This window comes from Chrysochloris asiatica, unplaced genomic scaffold (assembly GCF_000296735.1).
Source record: "Chrysochloris asiatica unplaced genomic scaffold, ChrAsi1.0 scaffold00363, whole genome shotgun sequence".
Classification (NCBI taxonomy): domain Eukaryota; kingdom Metazoa; phylum Chordata; class Mammalia; order Afrosoricida; family Chrysochloridae; genus Chrysochloris; species Chrysochloris asiatica.
Window position 1 is genome coordinate 1441658 of NW_006408881.1, and position 13063 is coordinate 1454720.

General features: G+C 40.9%; 1 pseudogene; it reads right to left on the reverse strand.

Annotated features, from left to right (window-relative positions):
* Positions 1-3320: 3320 nt before the first annotated feature.
* LOC102823440 overlaps positions 3321-13063 on the reverse strand; it is a 48504-nt pseudogene continuing 38761 nt past the window's right edge.

Below are 13063 nucleotides of genomic sequence, written 5' to 3' on the forward strand. Positions count from 1 at the left end.
CACAGGTAAACATCTTTCTGGTATTCTCTGCTTTCAGCCAAAGTCCATCAGACATCAGCAATCATATCCCTCATTCCACATCCTCTTCTGAATCTGGCTTGAACCTCTGAAAGTTCTCTGTCAATGTATGCTTGCAGCCATTTCTGTATTACCTTTAGTAAAACTTTGATTTCATAGGATATCAAAGATATTGTCTGATGATTTCCACACTCCGTTGGGTCACCTCTCTTTGGAATGGGCACAAATATGGATCTCTTCCAATCAGCCGGCCAGATAGTTGTCTTCCAAATTTCTTGGCACAGATGAGTGAGTGCCTCCAGTGCTGACTCACTTTCTTGAAAGATTTCCATTTTTATTCCATCAATTCCTGCAGCCTTATTCTTTGCCAATTCTTTCAATGCACCTTGGTCACCAGGACCTTAGAGCTCCTTAATCTCTCATACTTTTGGCATGTTGTCAGGATGGATCAGTACCTGGAGAAGTACATCATACTTAGTAAAGTGTAGGACCAGCAAAAAACAGGCAGACCTTCAACAAGATGGACTGGCACAGTGGCAACAGCAATGGGCTCAAGTGTAACAACAGTTGTGAGGATGGCCTAGTACTGAACTGTGTTTCTTTTTGTTGTGCATACAGTTACTTTGAGTAGGAACCAACATGATGGCACTTAATAACAAAACAACAATAATTTCATCAAATAATTCATAAAACAAAAAAGGGAAATTTCAGAATTTTTGTCTAGGCTTATCAGTTAAATGAGGCAAAAGAGCAGTTGAGCTCATGGGGCCTCTTGGAAAGAGTTACTAGGAAAACAATGACCTTGCTTCAAAGACAGGGTTTCTTTGGCATTCTACTGTATCTCCAGTGCCTTGCCCAGTAGGCACTCAGTAAATATTGAGTGGATTCTCAAGGTGAATGCTTTCTAAGAACTGTAGCCCCATAACCCTGTGGAGAAGCCCTCTGAGCAGTCATGATGGGCCCAGCTGAGGCCTGCATTTGACCCAAACCCCAACATTTGCTACTTTACCTCTCTAAGTCTCCCCAAACCTCTTAGAAGGTAAAACTATTTATTCCAAGACTTTGCCCATCTTACAGTCGTTACTATAAACAAACCACCCTACAATTTTTGTATTTTACTTCCTTTTACAGACTAACTGGTTTTTATGCACCCTGAAGGATGACCTTTCCTTGGTGGCAGAGGAGAACGCCAGCCTCTGAAAAGAGTGTAAACTGGAGTACTGAAGAACCATACATGTACAGCATCGCAGAGTAAGTCTAGTCTGCCCCTACCAGAGGTCTTTGCAGTGGATTCCATCTTAAAGAAATGCTGTGCATGCACCCTATTAGCATATCCATTCCTGCAAGGTCCATCTTCCAGAAAATCCCACTTATCCTCTGAACAAACATGATGCCTTTTCCCTATTGAAAACTTTAAAAAAACCCAGCAAAGCCTTTGTTAGGGGAAGTGAGGAGGAGAGGTTTTATGGGGAAGAAGGGGTGTCTTCAGTGTTGAATTAAGCCCTCCCCATATGCAGGCAAAAGATGGACAGTAAATAAGGAAGACTGTAGAATCATTGATGCTTTTGAGTTTGGTGTTGGAGGAGAATATTGAAAGTGCCATGGGCTGCCAAAAGAACCAATAGATCTGTTTTAGAAGAAGTGCAGCCAGAGTGCTTCTTGGAGGCCAAGATGGCCAAACTTCATCTCTTATACTTTGGACATATTGTCAGGAGGGTCCAGTCACTGGATAAGGATATTATGTTTGGTAAGGTGGAGGGTCAGATAAAAAGAGGAAGACCCCCAATCCAATGAGATGAATTGGCCAAGTGGCAGCATCGATGGACTCAAGTGTGGCAATAGTAGTGAGGTTGGCGCAGGATTTGGCAGTGTTTCGTTCTGCTGTGCATAAGGTCACTATGAGTCAGTACCAACTCAATGGCACCTAACAACAACAACAATCTTTGCTTGAAAGCCTTTTTCTTAGACTAAACCTTTGCTCATATGGAAATTCTACCTGCCTGTTCTTAATCAGTAGAAGACAAAGAGACTTCTTTTGAAGGGCAGAGGGGCAATGGCATTATCACAAAGGGATAATTTGTTAGTCTTAAAAGAGTCACAAGAAAAAAGACAGTAAATTTTATGTAAATAATAGGGCTAATGGAGGTTCTTCACAATAGGCCATTCAAAGGTGTGTTTTTTAACCACTACTTTTGAGTTGCTGTGGAGTTGCTGGGGTGGAGCTGTGGGTTAATGCACTAGGCTGCAAAGCCATTTGAACTGCAAGGTCAGTGGTTCAAGTTCACCAGCTGCTCCTCGGAACCCTTACACAGGGTTGCTATGGGTCAGAACTGACTCGACTGCACTTAAAAATAACAACATTTTGTGGTGCTGTAGATTACTGTGTTGGACTGCAAAGTCGGTTTGATCCATAAGGTCAGTGGTTCAAACTCACAAGTCTCTCCTTGGAAACACTATACAGGGTCACCATGGGTTGGAACTTAACAACAACAACACTCTTTAAGCAGAACCTTAGGCTCAAGAAAAGCTCACCCTCCTCAGGTTTTCATCAAGAAATCTTTTTGGAAGCAAATACCTGAACTTTCTATTTTTGGACAAATGGCTTTGTAAAATGGAAATTAAATCATTTTAAAAGAGTCCTGGTGAGGTGTTGTAGGATAAGCACTGGGCCACAAGATTGATTTGAGCTGTAAGGTAGGTGGTTCAAACTCACCAACCACTCCTCAGAAACCCTATGCAGGGTTGTTATGAGTTGGAACCAATTCAGTGGCACTTAACGACAACAAAAGGGAAAAGATGAAGGGAGAGACAGCAAGATGGTTAGCTAAGCAGAAACAAACCTTTACAAACCCTTTACAACAAAGATATGGAAAACCAAATGGAACCCTGAAACCCAGAGTTTCAGATGAAGGGATAGAGAAGTGAATTGACTGCTTATCAGGAGACAAAGCTAGGAAAAAGGAGAGACTGGTGACTTGTGCCAGGCGACCAGATGCCATACAACCATCTTAAGCTTTTGTGAGCTGTTTCAGAAACAACAGCATACCCGTGTGACTCATATGAAGAGATGAAGGTGTGATTTTTTGTGTGTGTTTCCCATGCTCCCCTGGTGACCAGAGGTTGGGCAGGCTCCCACCCACGTACACTCCCAGGGAAGCTCCTGCTCTCCTGGTGGTCAGAACCACACAGAGGTGAGCTCTGCAGTTGTGAGCCCCATTAAAGGAGAGGGAAGTTATCTGCATTAACCCTGTTCAGGTGGGCCCTGCTCCAAATCTGCAGAGCCGGCCCTGACCAATCCTTGACTAGCCCTCACTAGGAGAAGCAGCTGAACAGATGATATCATTCCAGGCTTTAAGTTTCTTAAGTAGCAAAATAGCCTCCTTGGTCTTCTTGTAGCCTTCAACTTTCTCTTTGACCAACAAAAGAAGTTCAGGAACTTCCTCAATACAATGACTTTTACACATTACTAGGGTTAGTAAGGCAGAAGCAGCCAGGGCAGAGTAGATGGCATAGCACTTCTTAGTTGTGTTTACTTGGCAGTGCCAGTGATGCCAGGTTTTGGCTGGTGCAAACATGTACCCTCTACAACACATATTTCCAAAAGCACCTTGCTCAGAGCAGTGAGTTCCACCACCTCACATTCTGGGAATTCTGTCCACAGCACTGCTGAGACTGTATTGGTCTGATGTCCTGCTAGTTCACTGACAGCATAGGGCTGTCTGTTGATTTTGCACAAGTTGGTATGAACAAAATACACAATATCTGATTGAATGGGAGCCTTGGACACATCAGGCAAAGTAACATTTTTGCCAGATGATTCTCCCTTTTTGAAGTATACTGAAAATCAGGGAATGAACACACGTTTGGCAGCGAGAGATGGTCACATTCCTTTCAACCCAGTAGTTAGTTTCCACTTGAAAAGTCTCTTTTTGGTTTTTGTATTTTATTTCTAGCTGCTGCCTGTTTTTTCTTTTTTACTGTTTTCTTTTTTTTCCGTTTTTTTTTTTTTTTTGCTTATTTGTGTGTTTTCCTTCTCTCTTGTGTGTGTGTTGACTCCTTTTGCCTCATCAAACAGGATATAGCAACTGTGTTCATATAGCCCATCCACAACTATACCCTCTACAACTCCTCCTATTAGGCAAGGGTCAATAACAGCTGCTATATACCAAACCAATGACAACAATCAACATCACTTAAATCCATCCTAAATTGAATTGCACAAACAGCAAACAGATAATAATGTAAAAATCACCTAATAACACCCACCAGGATTAAGTAGGTGAGTGCCTAAGAATACACCAACTTACAATTATCAACTTAACACAAATACAATATCACCACAATGTATTGAAAACAGCAATTTCTGTTCATAAGAAGAAATAAGACAGAGTGGCTCAAACAAGTGAATAAGAAGTAGAACTTGAAAATGTTTAGAGGAATAAAAGGCATTGGAACTATCTGAAAAAGAATTCAAGAGAATTATATTTAGATATCTTCAAGTGATTAACAGATAGGTGAAGGAAAACATGGAAGAATTCAGGAAAACACACATGAACAATCAAATAAAACAGATAAAGGATTGGAGACAAAACATAATGTGCAAATAGAAATTCAGGCAATTAATAGTAAGATTTTGGAGATGGACAATACAGTGAAAAGACAATGGAGTAGATTTGAATTAATGGAAGCCTGAATTAGTAAGCATGAAGATAACTGTCTCAATACTAGCAAGCTAGAAGAATAATCATAAAAGAGAATGAAAAAATCTTTAGAAAGTCTAAGATTCATGTGGGACAACATGAAAAGGAATAACTTATGGGTGTGGGTGATTAAAATTCTAGAACAAGAAGAGACACAAGAAAAACACAGAAAAGATAGTTGAACAGTTATTGGAAGAAAAATTCCATGACATAATAAAATATGAGAATATAAGCATTCAAGAAGCTGACCAGACTTCTAGAAAGATGGCAGACTAAGCAGATGCACTACATGGACCCCTTACAATAAAGACACAAAAGACCAAATGAAACAGACACAGAGGAAAATCCTGGAACCTTGAACTTTAGAGGAAAGATTAGAGAAGTGAATAGAATGCTTCCTGAAAGAAGAAGTTAAACAGAGATGGTGAGAGACAGAGATTGATTTGTGAATGCATGGCTGGCCAGACGTGGCTCTGGCATCTTGTGAATAGCTTTGTTAACAGAGGAGGCCTGATAGAGCAGATTCACACAAGTGACAGGAGAAGTGTTAATCCTTCTTTTTCTCCACGTTCCCCTGGTGACCAGAGGTGCTGCCAGCTTCCACCAACATCCACTCCCAGCGCAGACCCTGGTCTCTGGGAGTCTGGAACCTTGTTATTAGGAGTCATACCACTACAAGGCAGGGGACCTGCTGCATCATTTTGTGCATCTGTGGGAGGGGTTCAGCTTAGGATCTATAGAACCCTCAGAGTCACCAGGCCAGTATTTAACCAGTCACTCTGTGCCCAGCTGCCCTTTGGTTCTAACAGACACTGAAACCAGTTCCATCAAGGACCTCCATGAACTACTTCCAGATTGAGTGCCCTGAACATGAATAACACTGAGGACAACAGGAACTCCACCTAGGGCCAGGAACTCTGTTATATCCTTCCCACAGCCACCTCATGAGTTCCTTGTCTTGCAGAGTCCCCAGAATTTTCTCCTTTTCAGGTCCAATAGCTGCACTGGTTTCTGGTTTGGATTTTTCCTTTTCTTCTTTTATTGTTTTTGTTTGTTCATTCTTTCTCCTCCTTCTTCTCTTTCCATTCCCTTGCATTTTTTTCTTTTGTATCTCTGCTTTTGTCTTTCCTTCTGTTTCTCATTTCTCCTTTTCTTCTTACCCCCGCCCCCAGCTTTTTATTCTTTCTTTACTACTCTCTACTCTCTTTTCAGAGTCCTGGTGTGGCACTGTGGGTTAATGTGCCAGACTGCGAAGCCATTTAAACTGCAATGTTTGCAGTTCAAGCTCACCAGCTGCTCCTCGGAAACCCTATACAGGGTCTCTATGGGTCAGAATCGACTCAATGGCACTTAACAACAACTCTTTTTTCATCTTTCTTCTCCCTAGTTTTTCTAAGTGTTTTTTTTTTAATACACATATTAATTATTTAAGGAGCTCTGGTAGCGTAGTGGTTACGAATCGGGCTGCAAACCTTAAGGTCAGTGGTTCGAAACTACCAGCTGCTCCGCGGGAGAAAGATGAGGCTTTCTACTCCCGTAAAGATTTACACCCTCGGAAACCCTGTACAGGGTCGCTATGGGTCGGAACCGACTCGACGGCACTTAACAACAACAACAACAATTAATTATTTATGTCCATTATATCAAAAATTCTAGTGGCAAGAACTCTAAATCAATAGAAAACCTCTTAAGAAATAGGTAAACTTTAAATGAGAAGATCCTAACTTTTCTGCTGGGAAACTTTAAAAAAAATTAAGTCAGCATAACATTAATATCCTAGAGTGGCCTTTGTACAATTCTGAATTTCCTTAGTTTGCTACACTTTCTAAGTGCTTTTTTTAAAAAAAAAAATCTTCCTTTTATTTCCATTCTTATTTTTCTCTTATTTAACTCCATTTCCCTGTTCCTCTTTTTGTCTTTATAGTTATTATATACTGTTTTTTCTGGTTGCTGCCTGTTTTTGTTTATTTTTTCTCCTTATCATTTTCTCTTTTCAACAGTGTTCACACCCACACTTGCAGATAATACCCACTTGACCTGGCTTCAATACTGGATGACTAGAGCTCAACCAGAAGAAGAAAGAAGAGAGAAAAAGTGTAATCTGATACAGTTAGATGAACTTGACCTACATCTATGGATGCAGTAGCTCAAATGAGGAAACAAATCCTTACTGCAAGAATCATTCCTACCCCCTCCACACACAGAGTAGACAGGGATGGGCAACTTGGACATTGGCTACCCAAAAAAAAGGGGGGGGGGGCTACAAAGGCAAGAAGTGACTGGCTTACAAGCTTTCAAGAGGGAACCTAGATCCAGAGGGCCAGGAGGAAGGTAGAATCTCCAATAAGTAGTATCTAATCTGTCTAGGCAGGGCTGATGAAATGAAATGCAGATAGGTCTCTTGTGATACAATAGTGAGTAATTGTTATCAGGACTGATTGTGGGGGTTAGAAATGTAAAGGTAGACATTTTATAGCAAGGAGGGGAGTGATTAACTTTTCAGTCTAGGAGCAGAGGTCCCTAGGACCATCAATGGAGAAGAGCGGAGAGCGGGACCCTACCCAAAGAAGCAGTGATGTCTGAGATGGAGGCAGAGATGATGACGTGGAGAGATGGAGCAGCTGGGGACTTGAGATCCAGAGAGGGAGAGGGGCTGTGTGTTGACGACCGGGAGTGGGGGCAGGCTTGCAGGGTATACCCTTTGGTTGGTTGATGATGCATGGAGGGGATTGTGACCATGGCAATGAAATGATATATGATAGAATGAATGTAAAACTAATGTTCTACCATGTAAACTCTCACATAATTCACAATAAAACATTTATTTTAAAAAAGAAAGAAAGAAAGAAAAAAAATGGAGCAGGCTCACAGACTGGAACCAGCAGAGGTGTTGACTGTTAGAGAGATGCCTCAAGGCTAGACCTTAATTTAGAGTCTTAAGGCAGTTTTAGGTATGGTCTTGCTATAAGATAAATGCTCCGTGAGGTAGTCTGGGTTTTCATTTAAATATTATTATTATTTTTTTTATTGAACAGTTGATAAATAATTACTGAAGAAAAAAATTGGAAAAACATAGATGAACAAAAATAATGATTTATAATTTCCTAAGGACTCCTGGTGTGGCTCTGTGGGTTAATGCACCAGACTGCAAAGCCATTTGAACTGCAGGGTCGACCATTCAAGCTCACCAGCTGCTCCTCGGAAACTCTATACAGGGTCACTATGGGTCGGGATCGACTTCAGGGCACTTAACAACAACAACAACAACAAGAGACAGGAGTCCTGTTGTGGTGCTGTGGCTTAATGCATCAGACTGCAAAGTCGTTTGAACTGCAAGTTCGGCAGTTCAAGCTCATCAGCTGCTCCTTGGAAACCCTATACAGGGTCGGAATTGACTCGACAACACTTAACAACAACAATTCTAATGGGGTTGCAGTATGAAACTATCTTTCAACGTACTTTCTCATTCAATAATAAATCACGAGAATGTTTGTGTTAAAAAAACAAACAAACAGTGTTCATTTCTTGTTTGTTTATCCTGTTTTATTTTGTGTGTGTGTGTCTGTGGGAGGAGTTTTCTCATTCCCAGGAGACAGTAACCATGCCCATATACACTTCCCAAAGCCATACTCCATGCAGTTCCACTCACTGCGCAAAAGCTAGTAACAGCTCCTATATCACCTGACCAATGATAGACAGCAGTCAACACCAGCCAAACCCACCTTAAACTGAGGTGCAGGAACTATACATGCTTCCATTCTCTAACTACACATCGAAGAGATAGGGTAAGAGTCTAAGAACACATCAACACACACTCATCAATTAAATACAAAGATGACAACCTCGCAATGCCCTGGAGACAACAGACAATTTAATGAAGAAACAAAAGAGAATGGCTCAAACAAATTACTAATATACAGAACCAGAAAATATTTCTTAGGAAGAAAAGGTAATGGAGCTAACTGAAGAAGAATTCAAAAGAATAATTGGGTACAGAAAGATTGAAAAAAGCAGGAAAACACTACAAGAACAAACAGACAAAATAAATGCAACAATATAAAACCTGCAACTAGATATCCAGAAGATTATTAAGATTTCAGAAATGGTCAATACATTGAAAGGGCAAAGGAGTAGATTGAAAGCAAAGGAGGATGAATTACTGTGCTTGAACATAAATCTCTATACTAGTAAGCTAAAAGAACAACATGAAAAAAGTATGAAGAAAGCTATGAAGACATGGACACTATGAAGAACAATTTACGGAATTGTTCCAAATTCCAGAACAGGAAGAGACAATAAGCATCACAGAGAAAATTGTCGAAGTTATTGGAATAAAACTTCCCTAACATCATGAAAGACAAGAAAATAGTAAACAAGAAGCTGAACAAACCTCAGACAGGATAGATCACACAAGAAAATCACCAAGACATATCATAATCAAACTTCCCAAAACCAAAGACAAGGAAAGAATACTGAGAGTACCTCAGGAAAAACAAAAAGTTATCTACAAAAGAACCAGTAAGACTAAGCCCTGATGTCTCAGCAGAAACTATGCAGGCAAGAAGATAATTTGATGACATATACAAAACTCTGAAGAAAAAAAATTGCCAACCAAGATTCATATACCCAGCAGAGCGTTACCTCAAATATAATGATGGAATTAAGGCATTTACTGAAAACAGAAATTAAAGGATTTTGTAAGGACCAGAATAATTTTACAAAAATTACTAAAGGATGTTCTTTGTACTGAGAACCAACAATAACATACAACAACCTGAGATTACCATACATCACAACACCACCTAGAACTCAATGTAGATAGAGAAATATTTAAAGTAAAACAAACCTGTTGTTGTTGTTATGTGCCGTGGAGTTGGTTCCAACTCATAGCAACCCTGTACAGGGTTTCCAAGGTTGTAAATCTTTACAGGAGCAGAAAGCCTCTTCTTTCTCCTATGGAACAGCTGGGAGTTTCGAACTGCTGACTGTGAGATTAGCAGCCCGATTTGTAACCACTACACTACCAGAGCTCCTTAAAACAAACCTATAGGACTGAAAATAGGAAACTAGAGATATCAATTTATAATGAAGTGAACTACAAATCAAAAAGAATACATACAGAACTCCCAAATGGCTAAAGAGTCAAGTAGATTTCAAGATACAACAGACAGTTTTAAATAGGGGAAAAATTAATAACTTCTAGGGTAACCTCAGAGAAAATTAATGCACCTACACATCAATATAAAAAAAGGAGGAAACCCAGGAACAGTTAGTGAAATTTTGTTGTTGTTAAACATAAATGAAGAAAATTAAAAAAAAAAAACAACCTATAAACAAAATTAACTCTGCAAAGAAAATTATGTGGCAAAAAGAGACCAGTAGCACCATAAAAAAACAAACTTCAAAATGACAGCAATCAATTCATACATATGGAAAGTTGCACTGAATGTCAATGGAATAAATGCACCAGTTAAGAAACAGAAAGAGCAGAATGGAGAAGTAAACAGGATCCTTCAATATGCTGTCTACAAGAGACAGATCAAAAAGATGAAAGAGCCTAAATGCTCATCAGCAAAAGAATGGTTAAACAAACATTGGTAACATACACACAGTGGAATACTACTCAATGTTGAAGAATAACGATGAAACTGCATAACACCTTACAGCCTGGATGAACCTGGAGGACATTATATTGAGTGAAATTTGTTGTTGTTATTACATGCTGTTGAATCAGTACCGATTCAAAACAACTTTATGGACAACAGAACAATACACTGCCTGGTTCTTCACCAACATCACAACAGTTGCTATGTTTAGGTCCATTGCTGCTGCTCCTGTGTCAATATGTCTCATTGGGGGTCTTCCTCTTTTTCTCTGACCCTCCACTTTACCAAGCATGATGTCCTTCTCCAGAGTATTGTCCCTCCTGATAATATGCTCAAAGTATGAGAGATGAAGTCTTGGCTATCCTGGCTTCTAAGGAGCACTCCAGCTGTACTTTTCCAATAGAGATTTGTTTATTCTTTTGGCAGTCCATGGTACCCCTCCAACACCATAACTCAAATGCACCATTCTTCTGTGGTCTTCCTTATTCACTGTTCAATTTTCACATGCATATGAGGTTATTGAAATTAGCATGGCTTGAATTAAGTGCATCATAGACCTCAAACCAACATCTTTGCTCTTGAACCCTTTAAAGAGGTCTTCTGCAACAGATTTGCCCAATGCCATATGTCATTTGAGTTCTTGACTGCAGCTTCTATGACAGTTCATGGTTGATTCAAACAAAATAAAGTCTTTGACAACTTCAGTCTTTTCTCCATTTATCTTTTTTTTTTTTTTTAATAAATGTTTTATTGTGTATTGAGTGATAGTTTACGTGGGGAAACATTAGTTTTACATTCATTCTATCATACATCGTTTCATTGCCTTAGTTACCATCCCGTCCATGCATCATCCCCCAGCAAAAGAGTGTACCTTGCATGCCCCACCCCCACTATCCTCAGCACACAGCCCCTTTCCCTCTCTGAGTCTCAACTCCCCAGGCACTCCATCTCTTCACATCATCCTCCCTGTCTCCATCTCAGGCCTCACTGCTTCTCTGAGTGGGGTCCCACTCTCCGCTCTTCTCCGTTGATGGTCCCAGGGCCCTCCGCTCCTAGACTGAAAGGTTAGTCACTCCCTTCCTTGCTATAAAATATCCACCTTTACATTTCCAGTCCTCACAATCAGTCCCGGTAATAATTTTCACCATTGCATCACATGAGACCAGTCTGCATTTCTTTTCATCAGCCCTTCCTAGACAGGTTGGGTACTATTCACTGGAGACTCCACTATCCTCCCTGCCCTGTGGATATAGGTTCCCTCTTGAAAGCTTGTAAGCTAGTCACTTCTTACCTTTGTATCCATCCCCCCATTTTGGGTAGCCAATGTTCACGTTGCCTAACCCTTTCCACTCTTTGTATGGAGGGGATGGGAATAACTGTTGTAGCTGGTAATTGTTTCCTCTTTTGAGCTACTGCAGTTATAGATGTAGGTCCAGTTCATACAGTTGTATCAGATGACATTTTTTTTTCTTCCCCTCTTCTTTCTTCCTCGGGTTGAGTTCTCTTCATCCAGTCATTGAAGCCAGGTCAAGTGGGTATCATCAGCAAGTGTGGGTGTTCTTGCGTCTGTCTGCCCTCTTCTTATCAGCTGGTCTCTTCACTCTCCACTCTAGTCCTCTGTAGCTGTATCATTGACTCTGAGCCCATGAGTCCCCCAGTCCAACCTCGCTGCTGGGCGACCAAATCTCCACCCAGGTTCACAGTAGTCTGCTTTACGATGCAGGGCTTAGCTCACCGCTTCATTGGTGTTCTTTGGCCACTTCTCTTTATGGGTGACATGTGTGGTGGCCAACCAGGGCATGTATTTCAGTTGCATCCTAGTCTTGGGAGAGGATTTGCGCTGAGAGGACCCATCCACTTGCCTTGATGTCTCCTGGGCTAGCAACCTACTTGTTCTTGTGGTAGCAGTTGGACTGCCCTTAGTGTTCTGTGTTTTTTCTGTAGGTCTTTCTTTCAAGAAGTGTCTTCTGGTTTTCTGGCTATTCCAGGCTGGTCTGCTTGCCCTTTCGAGAGGAAGGTTTCCCATCTTTGAAGGTCTGGATGTGGTTAGGCTTTGATCTATATTCTTCTGTACTGCCGAGGCTCTTCAGGAATCCTCCTTCACTGGATACATTGTAGTCCCATTTTAGGTATTCCAATCAGTTATAGGCAGAAGAGGGCTTACAAGCTTTCTATGGTGACATCTCTGGATGTTCCTTTCTCTCCCCCTCCCATGTCTGCTTTATACTATAATGTATGGGAAACGAAGGCTCAAAAGTCCGCCAAGCCTCATAACATTATTTCCCCCTTTTTCCCCATTCCCACCATATCCCAGTCTCTGTATCCCAGAGCCCTGTTGGTCCAAGGCTGGGCCTACATCATTTTTTACTTCTGTCCCATTTAGCTCATTCATTCCTGTCTAGTTGTTCTCCCATCTGCTTTGTTCTTCCATTCTCCTCTACCTACTTGTATATTGCCCTCCACCCCCCTCCCAAACTGTCCTGTGTCTACTCCCTGCCCAGTGATCCACCCTCCCCTCCCATCCTTAACCCTACCCCTACATCCTAGCAGCCTGCTAGGAATCCACTTTAGTGGGATAGTATGGGTTCTTTTTCTTAGTCTTTTACAGTAGTGGTCCTATGCAGTATTTTTCCTTTTGTGATTGACTAATTTCACTCAATATAATGTCCTTAAGGTTCATCCATGTTAGGAAGTGGCATGCAGCTTCCTTGTTATTTTTCAAGGTAGCATAGTACTCCA